We start from the raw sequence: 19989 nt of genomic DNA on the forward strand, positions 1-19989 counted from the left end.
CTTTGTCTGTATATCTACAGCTGCATGTTTAGTGTAGAGACTGACAAGTGTTTTAATGCATGGAAAAAACCGGTAACACTTTACAATACCGGTGCACTAATATGCATTAATTCATGTTTAACTAATGCACAGATAATCATGAGTTAATGTATGATTCATGAAGAACTAAACCATTTATTAATTATTACTGCATCAGCAACTAATAAAGAGTCTATATGATTAATAGATTAAGTAATACACAAATTGCTGTTAATTCAATGTGTCATTGTGTATTCATTCCTTAATAACATATTTTATTAACTAATAGTGTAAATTAATGTGTTAATTACCACAATTAGTCAAAGCTATGCACTTCAACTACCAGTTGTCTGCTTTAATGAATCATTACCTAATGATTTGCAAAGGTATCATTATGTTATGACTTTACTTGTTGAGGCACATCATTATTAACTAGTCATTTAGTAATTGTGGTAATTTACACATGAATTTGCACTAACAATGAAGTAATTAATCATGTATTAATGTGTACCTGTATTATCTGGAAGTTGAAATACAAGGCTTTGGCTCATTCTGATAATTAACATATTAATTAACAGTATTAGTTAAAAAAACGAGTTATAAGGGAATTAATTCACAATTACATATTTTATCAATAACAATTCATGTATGAACTAATACATTAACCATACAGACTCTTAATTAGTTCCTAATGTGGTAATCATTAATGAATAGCTTAGATAATCATTAGTTACACATTAATTCAGTATTATCTGTGCATTAGCTAAGCATGAATTAATGCTTATTAGTGCACCCATATTGTAAAGTGTTACCAAAAAACCTTTAAACTTGATTCTGTAGTTTATATCACTGTGAACGTCCTACAGTTAAGAGACCGCTACTGTCAGGGCCGCTTTACATGATTAAACTAGGGCCTCAAAGCAAAATAAAACGTTAAAAAGCATAAAACATTCACATTGGTCTGTATAGATGTAGATGTATGAATCCTATTGTTGCAATTCACTTTTATAAAAGTTTATCATGCCATAGTTTAGTTTTGCATTCCAATCCTCCTAGAAATGTGAAAAGGATCAATAGTGTGTACAACAGCTCTGCTGCCTGCTTTTTAAATTTTAATCACGTTTCTGTGTGTGAATGAATTAAGGGCACATATGGGCGCTGTTGTTGATGTTACAGATGAAATATGAAAGACAACATTTCGTAGTTTTGTATAGATTATAACATTTTAATTCTAAAATAGACATCAAATAAGCTTTTGTTAGCCAGTTTCTGCTCATATGGTAAATATATAGTATGTTCTATCAAAATAAACTCATCAACTAAGATGTTATTATAGTGTTTGATATAAAGGAGCTATATCAAACTAATGAATCCTTAACTTTAAAATATGTACGATAAAATGTATTGGCCTACTTTAAAAAAGAATACTTTATAAGAAATTTATGGGAAAAGACAATTTTCTTTTCAAGATGTTTCCAACTTTAACTTTGAACAAATTCTATAGAATGGCCCATATAGCCTATTTGAACAGGATTTGTTTCCAGGTATGACTATGTACTAAAAATGTGCTTTTGACTTTCATTTATATTTGGATTATATATATACACTGCCGTTCAAAAGTTTGGGGTCAGTACGATTTTTTATGTTTTTAAAAGAAGTCGATTATGCTCACCAATGCTGTATTTATTTCATTAAAAATACAACAAAAAACAGTAATATAGTGAAATATTATTACAATTTAAAATAACTGTTTTCGATTTTAATATATTCTAAAATATTATTTATTTATGTGATCAAAGCTGAATTTTCAGCATCATTACTCCAGTCTTCAGTCACATGATCCTTCAGAAATCATTCTAATATGATGATTTGATGCTCAAGAAACATTTATGATTATGATCAATGTTGAAATCAGTTGTGTACCTTTTTTTTAGGATTCTTTGATGAACAGAAAGTTAAAAACAACAGCATTTATTTGAAATAGAATCTTTTATAACAATATAAATGTCTTTACTGTCACTTTTGATCAATTTAATTCCTCGATGAATTAAAGTATTGATTTATTTTATTTATTTCCCCCAAAAATAAAATAAAAATACTTACTGACCCCAAAGTTTTGAACGGTAGTGTTTAATGTTACAAAATATTCTATTTCAGATAAATGCTGTTGTTTTGAACTTTCTATTTATCAAAGAATCCTGAAATAAAAATGTAAATAACTGTTTTCAACATTGATAATAATGAGAAATGTTTCTTGAGCATCAAATCCTCATATTAGAATGATTTCTGAAGGATCATGTGACACTGAAGACTGGAGTAATGATGCTGAAAATTAAACTTTAAAATCACAGGAATAAATTATATTTTAAAATATGTTAAAATCGAAAACAGTTATTTTAAATTGTAATATTTCACAATATTACTGATTTATTGTTGTATTTTTAATTAAATAAATACAGCATTGGTGAGCATAAGTGACTTCTTTAAAAACATTAAAAATCGTACCGACCCCAAACTTTTGAACGGGAGTGTACATATATATATATATAATTTATAATGATAATATAAATTATTATTTTTTTTTCTCCTCACATTCTCTCTTGTGTGACACACCTGAATGAAAGCCTCATTATTTGAGTCATTGTCTTCTCAGGTGTGAATCACATAATTATTGGACAATTCACGCCCACACGCATATTGCCTTTCCAAACAAAAAGTGTTTTACAAAATTTAAATCAATGTATTGTTTTATGTGAATGATTAGGCAGGATGATTTTCAGACCATTTTGAAGCAAAAACTCTTGGCCACAACAGCCATTAGTTAAAAGTATTGTGGACACATATAGGGCTGGGTATCGTAACAAAATCGTCGATACCGATACCGATACCGATACCTTGACTTCGATACCGGTTACTGAACGATACTTTTTTCGATACCAATTTTATCCATATAACATTACCTAAAAACAATCTTTTATTTTTTACACTCATATTTTGAGACTGTAAAAAAGCACCAGTGCTAAAGTTTTCTATGTTTCCTAATCATTTAACAACGTGTATTCTTTACTTCAATGAGCTAATTGTTTCAGCCTTAACTTAATGCATTGTTTAACAATGAAACTGAATGAAAATTAATTGAAATGCATTCCACACAGTCACCCTTGATAACAGATCACTCTAAATTGTAATTTAGACACATGCATTTTCTGTAAAGCTCCTTTGAAACGATATGTATTGTGAAAAATGCTATACAAATAAATGTGAATTGAATTAAATATAGGCTACTGGGGTGCGGGATATATGCCTCGTGCTCAGCACACATGAAGCTTGCGCAAAGCACTGGCAAAAGTAGCCTAATGATTATGGATGTGTCGGGAAACGATAGCAAGGAGATATTTTAATTGTTTATTAATGAACAAGTGTTTACTAAACTTGTTGGCTGCAAAGATGATTATTGCGAATTTGCGATGCTGACTTGTCATCCCTGCAGTAGTGAACGTGCGCGCGCCTATATGGATTAGGTAATCAAACTATTTATTTCTAATTGTTTCGTTTAAAAGTAGACATATTTTGAACATATATAGAACCATTTCTCATGTCTGTGAGGCAAGTATCCTATACGCTGAGTTTTGGTTTATATGTGACGAGCTCCAGTTCTTGTAGTCGAAGGCTGATAAACGTTCTACTCTGGAGTGTATTCTGTGCGCTTTTAAGTGCATTACCAGATTTACCGTGTTGCCGTTCTTGGCAGCAATTATCTTGTCGAAAATATTGCATTGTGTGCTTATGGCATTGAGTCGGGTACATAGGTACACTTTTGATCATTTCTACATATTTTCTATCTATCTGGGTTGGACGCTTACACACACACACACACACACACACACATACACACTACAGCCTCACGTGCGACGAGGCAGAGGCACGTCTCTGGGCAGCCGCGTAAACTAGTGTTTTTCCGCCACAGCCAATCATGCTGCATGTTTATTGTTCGACTGACGTTGACGAGATTAACCACTTAGGTACGCAAACTTGGTACCGAAAAACAAGACATGTTTCGGTACTCGGTAGTATCGAGGCAATTCGGTCGGTACCTAAAAAGTACCGAACTCGGTACCCAGCCCTAGACATATATTTAGTATGTGTTTTGTGGCCTTATTTCAGAAACTTTAATTTTTAGTTTTATAAATAACCATGCATAAACAATATTCTCTCAAAAATACAAACATGTACATACATGTTGCTCACATATTATGGTAAACCTGTTTGAGTGTAAAAAAACTGAAAAAAGCACAAATGTCAGGGCATGTCAAAACATCTCAAGGACCCCAAAAACACCTTAGACCCCAGTGGGTTAACTCCCCTGTGACCCAGACCTGCTTCTTTGGCGACGCGGACGAGAACTACGCCCAGCAGTTCTCGGCTGTACAAAAGCAGACAGAGGCTATCAAACACATCCTGCCGCGGCGGTCAGCTGCTGCCTCTACCCCACCACCCGAAGCTCCTCAGTCTGCTCATAGCCGGGGGCGTCCTCCTGCATCTGCCCCTGCTCCCACACCGCAGCAGCAGCCTCCACCTAAACGGCGCCGTGGAGCCAGTCGCAGGCAGGCCACCCCGTACGTCCAGGCCCCCGCCAAGAAGGGCGGCAAAGCCAGAGGTAAGGGGCCCTAGAGGTGACAGGTGACCCAAAGATGGATGGGACTTCTCTCCAGGAGACGGTGACCGCACCGCTCCTCCCCCGGAAGAGGGCCGGGTGGAAAAATCTTCTGTTTGTGTTCCGCTGCTGGCCTCAAAAAACAGCAGTACCCAAATAGCCACGTCCCTGTGTTCCACCTTGCTGCTGGGTACGCCTACGGTCCCTTTGGTACCGCTTGTACGGTCTCTGCGAGACTGGTTAGCGCTCCCCAGTCCGTCTCGCTGGCTCATCGATTCAGTTCATCCGGCGTCCCCCCAAGTTTCAGGCCATCCACTCCACTACAGTGAAAGCAGCCGATGCCCATGTCTTGCGCGAGGAGATCGCAGTCCTACTGGCGAAGTACGAGATAGAGCCAGTCCCTCCAGCCAATATGAGGTCAGGGCACTACAGTCCCTACTTCATTGTACCCAAGATAGGTGGTGGGTTGCGACCGATCTTGGATCTGCGAGTTTTGAATCAGAGCCTCCACAAGCTACCGTTCAGAATGCTCACGCAGAGTCGCATTTTCGAATGCATCCGTCCCCGTGATTGCAGCGATCGACCTGAAGGACGCGTACTTTCATGTCTCGATTCTTCCCCGACACAGGCCGTTTCTGCGCTTTACGTTCGAAGGTCAAGCATTTCAGTTCAAAGTCCTACCCTTCGGGCTGTCCCTGTCCCCCCGTGTCTTCATGAAAGTCACGGAGGGGGCCCTTGTTCCCATGAGAGAACAGGGCGTTCGCATCCTCAGTTATCTCGACGACTGGCTCATACTAGCACACTCTCGAGATCAGCTATGTGAACTACATGGACCTCGTGCTCAGGCACCTCAGCTGGTTGGGTCTTCAGGTCAACTGGATAAAGAGCAAACTCTCCCATGTGCAGAGGATCTCGTTTCTCGGTATGGAGTTGGATTCGGTCGCACAGACAGCGTGCCTAACAGAGCAGCGTGCTCAGTCGGTGCTGAACTGCTTGGACATGTTCAAAGGCAGGACAGCGGTCCCACTGAAATCTTTCAGGAGCTCCTGGGGCATATGGCAGCGGCTGCAGCGGTAAACCCACTCAGCTTGCTTCATATGAGACCGCTTCAGCACTGGCTTCACGGCCGAGTCCCGAGGTGGGCGTGGCATCATGGCACTCACCTGGTGGCAATCATACCGGCGTGCCACCAGACCTTCAGCCCATTGTCAGATCCCTCGTTTCTGCGGGCAGGAGTTCCCTTTGGAACAAGTATCCAGGCATGCTGTGGTATTCACAGATGCCTCTGCCACCGGCTGGGGTGCCACGTACAACAGGCATGCAGTGTCAGGGGACGGACCCCCAACTGCATTGGCACATCAAGTGCCTCGAGTTGCTAGTAGGGGGGTCCCCGACTAAGGATTTTCATTGTTGAATCAGAATCGTCAAGTCTTCCCTATAGTCGACTAATAGTGGAATCATGTGTGTGGGGTTCGGGAGGGGGCGGGGCTTTAACATTTTAAAGCTGCGATGCACATAACATCACACAAAGATATAGAAGAAATTGTAGATAAATATTTCGGATCAATAAAACTAAGAAATAACAAATAACTGCAGAAAGGCCACACTGCAGACAGGATTTGCATTTCACATGCAAATCAAATAAAGTCGGTTAAATTGTCTGTGCGAGCAGGCTCTAAGTACAGAGCGCAACATCGATGCACCGAAAAATAATCAACAATTAATTTACAGAATAAAATTAGTACATATATAGCTTTCTAATAAAAAAAATAAAAAACGAAATAAGTCCAAATCAAGTTACAAGATGCAGAACAAATGTGTGCAAAGTGCCTAAAGTGCAGGGGAACATGTATTCAAAACACAAGCCACAAATGGTTAAATTAGATAACCCTGAGCTCAGGTAGACCTGTTTGCCTCCTCAGAGACCTCCCACTGCGAGCTGTTTTACTCCCTGACCGAGGGAACACTCGGCACGGATGCACTGGCACACAGCTGGCCCCGGGGCCTCCGCAAATATGCGTTTCCCCCAGTGAGGCTACTTGCGCATACACAGTGCAAAGTCAGGGAGGACGAGGAGCAGGTCCTTCTTGTGGCTCAATATTGGCCCACACGAACTTGGTTCCCAGAACTCATGCTCCTTACGACAGTCCCTCCCTGGCCCATTCCTCTGAGGAAAGATCTTCTGACTCAGAAACGGGGCATCCTATTGCACCCCCATCCAGACTTCTGGAATACAGACTGCGGAGGTTCAAGGTGACTTACCCCCAGAGGTAATTAACACCATCACTTCAGCACGGGTGCTAAAAAACAAACAAACGTCAAAGTCAAAATAAAAGTCAAAAAAGTGTCGATTTCAAAATAAACACACTGTGCAGACTCCCAATTGTATTGCACACCAATATATCCATGGTAGAAACCATAGACTGTAAGGTAGAAACCCAAAAATCAAGAAAAACCACATCGGACAGGCAAATCACATGGTCTCGCACATCCAGTCGCTTCGCTTCTGAAATGCTCCTGGTGTGAGTTTGGATCGCATGAAGGACAGAATAAAACCTTGTCGGAGACATAATGCACCGCAGACGTGTGCAGTGTAAATAAGGGGTTACTTTTATTTTGTATTTACGGTGCGGCTTGGACGCGGCATCCTTCAAAAATAGACTAGGTGCCTATCTTTTAGCGAAATGGCGCGGAGAGCAGCATCTGGGACGCTCCTGAAACGCGCCGCATCACGGCTGGTGTAAGCACAAGCATTGACTAGACTGGGCGCGATCAGCTCCGGTAGCCGTGTCGCAGCCGTAATGGGCCGCAGACATTTGCAGTGTAAATAAGGGGTAAATAAGGGGTGAAACGGGCGTGAGGCGCCAGAACTGCAGTTGATAGAATGTGCACTGTAGCACAATACCATATTTCTTCAAAAGCAGATCGTGGAGACATTAAACCATCCACGATCAAAAATCGAGATATCACATAAGCACAAGTATAAAAAAACTGTTATCATGTCTGAAAACAAACACAAATAACAGAGTTTATTGTACAGGACCCATGAACGTTTGGTGTATGTCTACTATGCATAGAGATATATGAACATCTTTGCGAAGCGCAAACCAGTACAGAAGTAATCAATAAATTATCGGGAAGGGTCATGCCTTTTTTGGAGTGTCGTAAAAAAATGCATTGCTGGCGAAGGGAGGGTCAAGTCTATTTTGACTATAGATCTCAAAACTCCTCCAGTAGCCCCTTAAATAAAAAACAAACAGTCCCTAATTTAATCATAACTAAAACAATTCAAATTTTCAGCTACTTTCAGCTAAGGGACCAAACGAAATTACAAAGTTATAATCATACAATTCAATTAAAGGGTAACTAAACACTAAAACACCTTTTTTTAGTTAATGATCTGTAAGAATGGAGCTTCATAAACGCAGTTCATTGATTCCAGTAAATTTTTTGACATTTGGGTTTAAAGTGTTTTAATTCTACAATATATGGTTTAAAAACGTCTGAGTGCTGCCCTCTTCAGGTTGAACGGTGGCTACTGCAGTTGAATTTTCCTATTGGATGTTTGTGGTGGTACGTGACGTAGCGGTTACAGGTGACGTTGGCAGGTTCCATACAGAGAGATGCGTCTCAGGTGCACGCCCCCCTCCGCTGGGCGCTGCCCACTTTGCCCAAGCAAAAACAATGCTGGTCCCCAAAACACTGCTTGCATACAGACAGCTGGCCTACTCGCACTCATCCCCGCATGACCATACTGGTAAACCAGCTTCACCAGCTCCGTTTTGGTTGAGAACAGCATTAATATGCTTGTCCACAAGCTAGACCAGCACTATACCAGCATAAACCAGCCTGGACCAGCACTATACCAGCACTAACCAGCGGAATCCATGCTGGATTTTTTTAGCAGGGTGGGTCTGCGTTCATTTGGCATATGGATGAAATGGCCTGTCTGCCTGATATGTTCTCTCATCAGCAGTGCATGGTAGACTTGCTCTAGAGAGTACTTCAGTGACTGGTATTCTATCTTGCCATCGGATGCTCAGTATTCTGTGAAGACAGTTAATGTGGAAGTGGTTAAGCTACTTGCGTTGCTCTGATACACAGTCAACGTTTTACAAACTTATAGGAGGGTAGTGTGTATCATCGCTCTGTAGTCTTTCAATTTAATTGTCTTCAATTTTTATATCAAGGTAACTACATGGGAAAGGGTGCTGCCATGGTAAGTGAACTGGTCCACCACCTCTAGTTTCTGCCCTTTGATTGTGGGTTCTGTGTATGATGCATGAGGAGCAGTCTGATACATGACATTGGTCTTCCTGCTATTTATAGTGAGTCCAAAATGATTGCAAGCTGTGCAGAACTTCTCCATATTAACTTGAATCTCTGGTTCAGAGCCAGCATAGAGGGCGCAATCATCGGCAAACAAGACGTCTCTCAGAGCAGTCTTCTTCACTTTGGTAACAGCCTGAAGTCTTAGAGAAAAGCCATAAGAATCATGAACTCTAAACACTTTATACAGACCTTAGTCCCTTGGGAGTTCCCCCCTCCTAAGTGCAGATGGTAAAAGAAAAGACAGAATCTGATTGCAAACTAAGCCCAGATCCTGCAAAGATAGGCTGGATGCTTTGAAAATGTCCTCAATCAAACATCATCTATCACTGATAATGTGATTGAGACGATCCCCCAGATCAACATCAAAAGCGCCATGGACGACCCACCATCGGTAGTCTAAGTTAGAAAAGCTATTAGCCAGCTATCCAGCGGCAAAGCTCCAGGGGCAGAAGCCATACCTGCAGAAGTTTATAAAATCAGTGGTCCCGTTCTTAGAGAAGTTAACGGAGTTGTTTCTCTCCTTTTCATCAGATCCATTCCTCAGTAATTGAAAGATACATGCATTGTTCACCTCTATAAGAGGAAAGGCATTTGACCAGTATTGACAACCACTAAGAAATCATATTGCTCCTTATCACTGGTAAAATACTTACAAGAGTGCTTTTGAATTGGCTAGTCACTTATCTGTTCTTTTCCCAGAGTCACAGTGTGGCTTGTGCAAAAGGTCATGGGACTATTAAAGTCCTCTTTAAATAACATCAGTGAGTAAGAACAACAACCAAAACTTAAAGACAACAGAAACAACAGAATCCAGTTTCACAAACCACCGTCATCATTTACTCACCCTTATGTTGGTACTGTCTTTCATCTAAGGAATAAAACTAAAGATATTTTATACATTTTTACATTAGGGTCAAGAGCAACATTGGACCCAACTGGCTTTCATCGTATGAACAATTTTTTTATTTATTTTTTTAGATTTTTCAAAAAAATATAACTTTTTGTGTTCTACATAAGAAAGACAGTTATACAAATTTGGAACAACATGAGTGTAAGTAAATTATGAAATTTTTGGGTGAACTATCTCTGTAAGCCGAATGAGCTACAGCCTAAAATACATGTTATATTTTTGTTTATTCATTGATTTTTTTTCCCATTATAATATTCTCTTCATTTTTTCTGTCAAAAGATCAACCCACAAGAAATGAAGACAGCCTTGAATCAACTACAACAACAGAAACAAGAGAGAAACTTGGGGTATGTGTTGAGTGAAGTGCAAAAATAGAAGAGGAACAAGAAGTTAGAAATCCCTTAGAGATATGGCTTATTACTTTCTGAGATCCCTTTACACAAGAAAGCGTCTTTATTACAAAGTAAGTTAATACGCTAATCCACAGCAAACTTTCTTTATTTGTGCTGTTTTGTTTCTCAGGCAAAATTGGACAGTCGTTCAGAAGATGGTGCAAGACTGAATCAAAGCAAAGAAAATGGAATCAGAGAAAAAATAGAGCATCTTTTTCAAAGACTCTGTCTTGATAATAGAGATTACTGCAAATTAAGAGCTTTACATGTTCTTCAACTAACACAGCATTCATTACAGTCTTATGAGTCTTGTGCAGAGGAGGACCTCATTCAGACTTTCCTACAAAAACTATTGATAATGAACTACAAAGCAAGATACATTAAAACTATAGGTAAGCAGCAAGGCAGACAACAAATAAACAATGATTTATCTGAAGATGAGAGTGATGTCGACATTTTCAGAGAAATGGAGGGAAAAAACAATGAACATGCAAACAGAGATGCTATTCACCTGATGGATGTTCAGATGGCCGCATTTCATTGTGCTGATGGTTTCCTGAAGCAGCTGATGGTGACTAAACTGTCTCAGTGTCAGTACGCTCTGCTTTTGCTTGTTCCGGATCCATTCACACAAGAGATTGAGTTTCCTCTCTGGACATTCAGACAAATCAACAAGAGCTGGAAGATGAAAGATATCAACAATGAAATCATCACTAAAATCCAGCCAGTCTGGAAGGCAGAAACGCCTATGGTGTCTTTCTTCAGGTTTGGCTCATTGTCATCATCCAAATCTCAGATGATGAACAGTCTGATAAATGAGAAACACAACACGTTCTTCCACAGGAACTGCAAAGGCAGCAGCAACTCCAGAGTACTGATGGATGGAGTGGTGGAGATCGCCTGGTACTGCCCCTCTGGGAAAGACACAGATAAATTTATGCAACCTTCACGGTGATGCAGGAGCCAACGAGAAACAGCTGCAGATCCTCACTGAAATGTCCTCAGTCAATGTTGTTATCCTACCACGACTTGACAAGAATGACAAGAGTGGAGTACAGATCCAAAACCTGTACAAGGACAGAAAGCCACTAATTTGTCTTTTTACTGAGGATGAAAGTACAGTAAATGAGACAAGAAAAGGAAAATACAAAATTGGATTAAAAGACAGAAATCAGTCAGATGTATCTGAAGAACTCATACAAGCTATAAATAAATGTCTCTCGTCCTCATCATCAGAACCATATTTTAATTTCAGACTTTTAGATGTGTCCAAACACTCAGGTATCAGAGTAGATGAGGATCATGACAATGACTGCAGGAGAGGGAAAGAAGCAGCACAGCAGATGATGGGTTTACTGGATAAAAAAGATCTGACAGAAATCAAAGAATTATTTCTGCCCTGTCAGGGGAAACTGTGGCATCAGTGGTGTGAAAAGAACAAAGAACTACATCGATCTCAGAGAAATGAAACAGACATGGAAATAAAACAGGAAATGAAGATAATCCGTGAACAGCAGCATGTGTTGGACTTTGGAGGGTTCATGAAGTTGTTTATAACAGAAATGAATTCACAGTCTCCAAATGAGAAGATATTTTTTCTGAAATGGCTCGCAATTCTCCTGGATGAATATACATCAGCTGACCTTTCTGCTCTACATTATAAGTATGATGAAAAGTGGTCAGAAGTCTTAAAACTAAAAGAGAAAAATGACATACCTGAGCAACAAATGGCAACAAATTTAACAGATGAACACACAGAACTTGATAGGATATGAGAAGAACTTCAAGCTGCAACCTTTGGCTTGGAGCACATCCTGAGGGAGATCGGTCAGATGTATGAATCATGTCAATCAGTGAATAAGAACAAGAAAGGACTACCATGTAATTTCTCTTCTCTCCCGAGTCTTGCAGCAGACATGATGATCTCTGGATTTCCACTGGAGCTGATGGATGGAGATGCTGCTCATGTTCCTGTGGTCTGGGTTACTGCTGTTCTACATTAACTCATCAAGAAACTGGGAGACAAGAGAGTCTTTGTGCTGTCAGTTTTAGGGATTCAGAGCTCAGGGAAATCCACTATGCTGAATGCCATGTTTGGACTGCAGTTTGCTGTCAGCGCTGGCAGGTGCACCAGAGGAGCTTTCATGCAGCTGGTCAGAGTGTCAGAGGAGATGAAAGAACAGCTGAAGTTTGACTATATTCTGGTTGTTGATACTGAGGGACTTCATGCACTTGAACTGTCTGGAAGGTCAACAAGACATCAGGACAATGAAATGGCCACATTTGTTGTTGGTCTTGGTAATATGACATTGATCAATATCTTTGGAGAAAGCCCATCCGAGCTGCAGGACATTCTTCAGATCGTTGTTCAGGCCTTCATGAGGATGAAAAAGGTCAGACGGAATCCCAGCTGTATGTTTGTGCATCAGAACGTATCAGACATCACTGCTATAGAGAAAAACTTGGAGGGAAGGAGGCGGCTTCACGACACGCTGGATAAGATGACCGAACTCGCTGCTAAAGATGAAGTCTGTGATGCAGAATGTTTCAGTGATGTCATTACTTTTGATATACAGAAGGATGTGAAATATTTTGCGCAGCTCTGGGAGGGCAGCCCACCGATGGCACCACCAAACCCATCATACTGTGAAAACATCCAAGAGCTAAAGACAACTTTTTTTACCCAAGCCTCAAAATCAGATGGTTTAGAGTTGACACACCTAAAAGTTCGTATTAATGATCTCTGGAATGCTTTGCTGAATGAACGGTTTGTGTTTAGCTTCAGAAATTCTCTGGAAATTGCAACATACAGAAAACTGGAGACAGAATACAGCAAGTGGTCTTGGAGTCTTCGCAGTGCCATGCTGGAAATAGAGAACAAACTCTACAACAACATAGAAAATGAAACCATTGATGAGGTTTCAGAAAGCAATCTTAAAGGAAAACTAAAAGTGAAAAGTGGAGAAGTAGAAAAATCAATGTCAGAATTCTTTGAGAAAGACAAAGATAAAGATAAAATTATACAGTGGAAAGCATCATTTGACATCAAAATCAAAGAGCTTCAGGAGAACATTGTGAGAGAAACAATGAGGAAATTAAATGAAATTCTTCAGCAGCGAGATATGAAGAAAAAAATTGATGCTCAGAGGACACGTCATGAAAATACTCTCTTGGAAAAGAGCAAAGAACTCGCCTTAAAGCTCAAAGACAAAGCAAATGATGAAACAAATCTGAAAAAAGAGTTTGATTCCTTTTGGAAAAAGTGTGTTAAGAAGATTACCAGAGAAACTCTTCCAATCAAAGACATTGATGTATTAAGAGACATGAAGCAACTCCTCAGTGATATCCATGAAAGTGTACCTGTAGACATCTGGACAGAGAGCAGGGATGTTTTCTCTGTGCGGAGTTATTCAGATTATGTACAGGTAAAGAAATCCAGTGGATTTACAGGACATGCTAAAAATGACATCAAAACAGACAAAGAGAAATCAAATTACACTCTGTCTAAAGAAGATGAAACCCAAATAAAAAACTTAGTCAATGACATTGCTCAGCATGTAGATAAAATGATCACGTCATATAACATTTCAAAGATGGGCTACAACAAAAGCTACATTCAAGAACTTGCAGATCACATTAAGTCAAGAGTAATGCTTTATGAAGAAGGTACTGTAAAGTATGTGTTTACAAAGTAGTTTTACATGGTTTTGGTAATGTCCATCTGTAAGAGAGAAAACAAGTTAATTACTGACCAGCACAGAAAGTTCAGGGAATCCAATGATCCTGTTTTCTACTTTGAAAAGAAGAGCAAAGAGTACTATAGTATTTTCCAGAAATACTGTCAAGGTGCAACATCAGCTGCCATTTTTGCAGAGATCATCTGTCAGAAACTGAAAGAGCCCATTCAAAAGAGTGTCTACAAAGATACTGCCAGAGATTTGACTGATGAAATTAAGACAAACTGTGAATCGCTAAATGGAAACAGATCTAAAGTGGAGAAATACATCCTCAAAACACGGGCAGAACAGGAGGATTTTGACAAATTCATTAAATACTTTGACAGTCCCAGAGATCACTTTAAGAGCTTCATCAGAGATGAAGTCAATCAGTACATCACTGATAACTTCGGAGTCCGTGTTCGGCCCAAGATGAAGGAGAACATTAAACTCCTGCAGCAAAAGATCATGGAAGCAACTCATAGACCAACTACACTGGTCAACAAAACAAGTGGAGATGTTCAGAAGTGGTTAGATCATTTCACACTGCAGCTCTCAGATTTGCTGATATTCTCTGTAAAGGACCTCAGCGGAGTGAGTCATGATGTTGTTGATGATTTCAATGTCCTAGAAGATGTGATACACGAAGAACTTGGTTCAGTGTTATCTGAAATACAACATGAATTCCACACAGAGACATTTCCAGAAAATCTGGAACATAAGGACAGACCAGATGAGATTCTGATTGATCATCTCTGTCAGTGCTGCTGGGTTCAGTGTCCGTTTTGTGGAGCCACCCGCACCGACAGTTTAGAAAACCATGCTGGAGATCACAGCGTTCCTTTCCATCGAGTAAATGGTCTGACTGGGTGCTGTCATGAGGAATCAGAGTGTCTCAGTGCAGATTTTTGTACATCTTTAGTGAAAACTTTTAAAATGTTCTATACAGGTCAGTGGATTCCATGTAGAGAATACAGAAAAGCAGGAAATGTTTATGCAGAGTGGAGCATCACTCCTGACTACTCTGAACTGCCATACTGGAAGTGGTTTGTGTGCAGATTTCAGAAAGATCTAGAAAAACGCTCTGAGAAAACGTTCGACAGGTGGGATGACATTTCATATGAATGGAGCCAATACTCAAAAGAGCAAGCTATCGAGAGTTTAGATAAATACACCCAATGACAGATGAAAATAAATTATTAGGTCTCCGATTCATAGACCCCAGTTTGAAATGAGTTTCTGTTTCACACTGGAACACAATTCTGAATTCATCTATACCTCTATATCTGAGATAACACATAGGCTAACAGACAGAAATGTACATTCTGTCATCATTTACTTACCCTCTTTTGAAACAAGATATTGTGAAGAATCTCTGAATTGCTCTTGTTACATTCAATGCATACAACAAGCTCTAAAATGTACAAAAGCACTTAAAATCTTCCTTTGTATCTCTGAAATATCAATACAGTGCATTAATACAAAGTTTCAAAATTGTATTAATTAGGCCTGTATATGTTGGGTAAAGAGTCCTGTTTTCGCTGTTGATATACAACCATGATGCACTGCAATGGATAGTACTGCATTCTTGTAAAGTCTGTCATTATTAAATAGGAACCAGACTCATAGAGACATCATTGTGTGGACATTGGTTTTATTTATTTATGAAGATTTATTTTTGGTGTTTTTTGCCTCTATTTGGATAGTATAGTTGAGGAGAAGACAGGAAGCAAAGTGTGAGCGGGGCAGCAGGTTCGGAAAAGGTTCGCGAATCGGGACTCAAACTCAGGTAGCCCGAAGCTACCCTATAGTTACATAGCTACACCATAGTTTGACGGATTGCTGCCCATGAGGCTTTCAGCTCCAACATTGGTTTTATTGAAGACTTTTATTGAAGATGGAATTTCATGACACATTTATCTACAGTAGTGGAGAGTTATGAATATGCAAATGTTCCTCAAGATATTTCTATACATAAATATCAGGGGCGTTTCCCCTGAGGAGGCAAGGAAGGCAGAGTTTCCTCAAAGAAACTGAATGAGAAAATAATCAATATTACAAAAATAAAGAAACGCAAATATTGCAAAATGTGACATAAAAGTGTAAAAGTCACTTGTTTTTCTAAAGTAACAGTGTCAAACAGTGACAACAGCAGGTAAAGTTACAGCGGGAGTCAGCGTCTTTCTTGCCTCCCCTGAGTCCATTGAGTTTTATGCATGTGGTGAGTTTAGTGGGGGGTAATTGGGATGAATGGGGAAAAGTCATGTGAGAGGAAATCAGTCCTATGAGTCCTATGAGATATTACGGGAGTCTTTAATATCATACCAAAAAGCTGTTAAAACCTTCAAGTGTCATTATTTTTCCGATAGCTAAAAACTCAAACAATCCTAGGATCTTTTTTTAATAATTTAAACTCTGTTTTTAACCCTGTAGGAAATAATTATCTTTACTGAATCTGCTTCTATTTGTGAACATTTTCTGAGATTTTTTGTGGAGGAAATAGTAACAATCAGACAGTCCATACTACCTTCGACTATTGACCCTGCAGATACTCCCATGGCCATCAGGTTTTTAAACTGTTTTGAGCCAATTACCATATCCTGTTTAACAGATATAGTTGCTAAGTTGAAGCCTACTGTCTCATCTCTTGATATTTTACCTACATGTTTTTTTAAACAGATATTTCACTATGTTGGGTCATGGATTTTGTCCATCATAAACTTATGGCTTCTCTCAGGTTTTGTTCCAGCTCTCTGCAAACATGCCATGGTGAAACCAATATTGAAAAGGCCAAATATAGACATTACTAATTTATCAAATTTTAGACCCATTTCAAATGTATCTTTCATATCTAAGATCCTTGAGAAAACTGTGTTACTGCAGTTACAGAGCTTCCTTGATGCGAAAAGTATTCTTGAAAAATTCCAGTCTGCTTTTAGCATTAACCAGTACTGAATCTGCTTTATTAAGAGTTTTGAATGATATTTTGTTATCTCTTGATTCTTGGGACCCAGAATGAGTAATTTTAATGCTTTTAGATCTGAGTGCAGCGTTTGACACTGTTGATCATAGAATTCTATTGTCACACCTTGAAAAGTTTGTGGACATCTGAGGAAATGCTCTTTAAATCTTATCTTACAAACAGAACCTTTTTTCTCTCTGTCAGTAAAGTCCATTCTGAAACGCGTCCGAAAATTAACTGTAACTCAGCGAAAACTTGTCACACGGGTGTAACGCAGCTTCTACTCAATTCTAGCTCAAGATATTAGAACCACTGAAATTCAACACCTAGGCTCTAGGAGGCAGTATTTGTGGGTCACACCATAACACGTAAATCAGATTTAAACAACTGCACAGCTTAGTACAAAATTTCTATTAGAATATGAAAGTGCAAATATTGTTAAGTAAAATAAAATAAAAATTCAATAATAGGAATTAAACAAAATAAACCATGGGCCCATAAAAGAAAACCAGGAAAAGAAGAAAATTGTCTTTTTTAGTATCTACCTGGGTAGTAAATGATCAAAAGTTCTTATCTGATAATTTTGCAGGTTCACTCAGGGAAAAGTTCAATGAGTGAAGATCCTTGAATTCACTGAAGCAATGGAACGTAGAAAACGTCACTGGCTCGCGATATTCTTTCTCCGGAGTTTCACTGGCTCGCCATCTTTGATCCAATAACCTCGTGGCGTCGGAAACCACAGGGAACGGGAAAGAAAAATAAACAATCTGCACATATTGTTATCAGTTTCAACCAATAAACTCTAACAACACTATGAGACTTCATTTTAACAGATTTGAATCTATTAAAATAATTTTCACTCTGTTATACCATGAATAATGTTAATAGGAAATTATTTTCTCCTTGTATTAACATATAACATATACGAGTCGATGTCACGTAAAACTTGAGTTTTACATACACAATGTCTCATAAACTCGGTTTCTTGCCGAAATACTAATGAATAAAGCAGTTTAAACATGAATTTCGTGATTTTGTCTGTTTAACTATGCAGGAACCACTTAGTAAAATAATTGGATGACGCAATTCCACATCACATATATCGTGTTTACAACACACATTCAATAAAAGAACACATCACAACATCATTGAAAATCACTCTGATTAATTTTAAGAGTAAATCTACTAATGATGATCCCATCAACACTAAAATAATATAGAAATGCCTCAAACTGTAACTCACCAGAGTTTGTGACTAGGAAGGGAAAAAATGAAGAAATCGGTTTCCTCGGAGCATATCATGCATCACGTAACCTTTTCCACCGGAGGATACGAAGCAGCAATCTAACATGGTCACTGTTGCTCTTGAGACTGCTCATCTGAGTACCTACAGGCCGCATCCAAAACCACGCCCACCTCTTACGTTAACCCCTTCTTTGTACTTTGGTTGGGTTACACACAGGCATGAGAGTTTTTTCTTTATGAAGCTTGAATTCTCTTCTTTTAAATGAAGCAATTTATATAAAAAACAAATATTCTCAGTTTGTGTAATCTGTTTGAAAAGAGAGAGTTGTCAGTTGTTTTCTTTTCAGCTCATTATAGCTTATTAAGTGTTAATGTGACACGCCCATGGAGAGCGCGCTATTCAAACGCAAATGTCTGAGGCAAGCCATGCAAACATGCCAACGCCCACATCAGCTGGATAAAACACATCAAGTTTAATAAAAATCATGTACTTTACGTCATCTTGCTACGCTGTGAGGAATAATACTATCGTAATCCTGAAAAATTTTCCTCAGAAGTGCTGGTAGTTTAATTTCGAGGAGCAACGGATCCATGTGTGAATAGTAGGTTATTTATTCTTAAGTGCTTTTTTCTAATCGCGATATGGAGTAGTGTCTGTACACCGCAAAAAGACTGTTTAAATTAGGGGTGCACCGATCCGATATTAAGATCGGATATCGGCTGCGATATTGACAAGAAAGCTGGATCGGGGATCGGAAAGATTAACAGATCCACGGGCCGATCCAGGTTTATTTTCGCCGTCACAGCACATCCTACGTCATTTGTCAGCAGCACTTGAGTCGCATGCTGGAAGAGTTTAGTTAACCGTTAAGCAACATGGAGCGAGCCAAAGAGTCAGCTGTGTGGAGATATTTCACGCTTGCCAAGCCAATAGTTCATCGGCTGTTTGCAATGTCTGCAAAGTAAATGTTTCGAGGGGTGGTGGTAGTACTGTAAAGTACAATACTACCAATTTAATCAAGCATATCCAAAAGCACCATGCTAAGGAGCACGCCAAATTCCTGCAGCTCAACATAACCAAAGGAGGAGGAGACAATACAGCCCAGCAACTTTGGCAGATGCACTTCAACGACGCAAAAAGTTTCCGACGGAAAGCTTGAAAGCATTGGCAATAAGAAAGAAAGCTTCAGAATTCGTTGTTTTAGATGCTCAACCAATGTCAGTTGTTGAAGATGAGGGCTTCCGTTGCCTACTGGAATACTTAGAGCCAAGGTACTCTCAGCCATCACGCAAGTATTTTTCCGAGACCGCACTGCCAAAACTGTACAAAAAAGTGTGCGAACACATCTCAGAAGAGATTAAAGATATAAAGACAATGAGCTTCACTACAGATATATGGAGCTCTGCTGTGTGTCCAATGTTGCTTTTAAGTAACATAGTCCACTGGTTGGATACGAGCTGTACACCGCACGGTGCAATGCTTCACGCCAAAAAACTTCCATGGTTCACACACCAGCGATACCATTTCGGCTGCAATTATGGAGATACTTGACCAGTGGCACATTCCTTTGAAAAAAGTGCATGTCATACTCAGGGACAATGCAAGTCTCATGGAAAAAGGCCGTGGACAACATGGGGTGCAGAGCTTAGGCTGCTTTACTCACACATTGCAGCTTGTAGTCAACGGAGTGTGAGCGATGCCATTGCAATCGGTAGACAAATTGTCGGACATTTTAAACATTCTCCACTTGCGTATTCAC

At 39.4% G+C, this 19989-nt stretch overlaps 1 protein-coding gene and 1 pseudogene across 1 annotated transcript in view; both read left to right on the top strand.

The window, feature by feature from the left end:
- LOC143736249 (uncharacterized) overlaps nucleotides 1–19989 on the top strand; it is a 115466-nt gene that overhangs the window by 21150 nt on the left and 74327 nt on the right. The window lies entirely within an intron of this gene.
- LOC143735537 (interferon-induced very large GTPase 1-like) lies at nucleotides 1524–15204 on the top strand (annotated as a pseudogene).

The sequence above is a fragment of the Siphateles boraxobius genome, unplaced genomic scaffold (assembly GCF_051911475.1).
Source record: "Siphateles boraxobius isolate OS27281-9 unplaced genomic scaffold, OSU_SipBor_1 13, whole genome shotgun sequence".
In the NCBI taxonomy this organism is placed as follows: domain Eukaryota; kingdom Metazoa; phylum Chordata; class Actinopteri; order Cypriniformes; family Leuciscidae; genus Siphateles; species Siphateles boraxobius.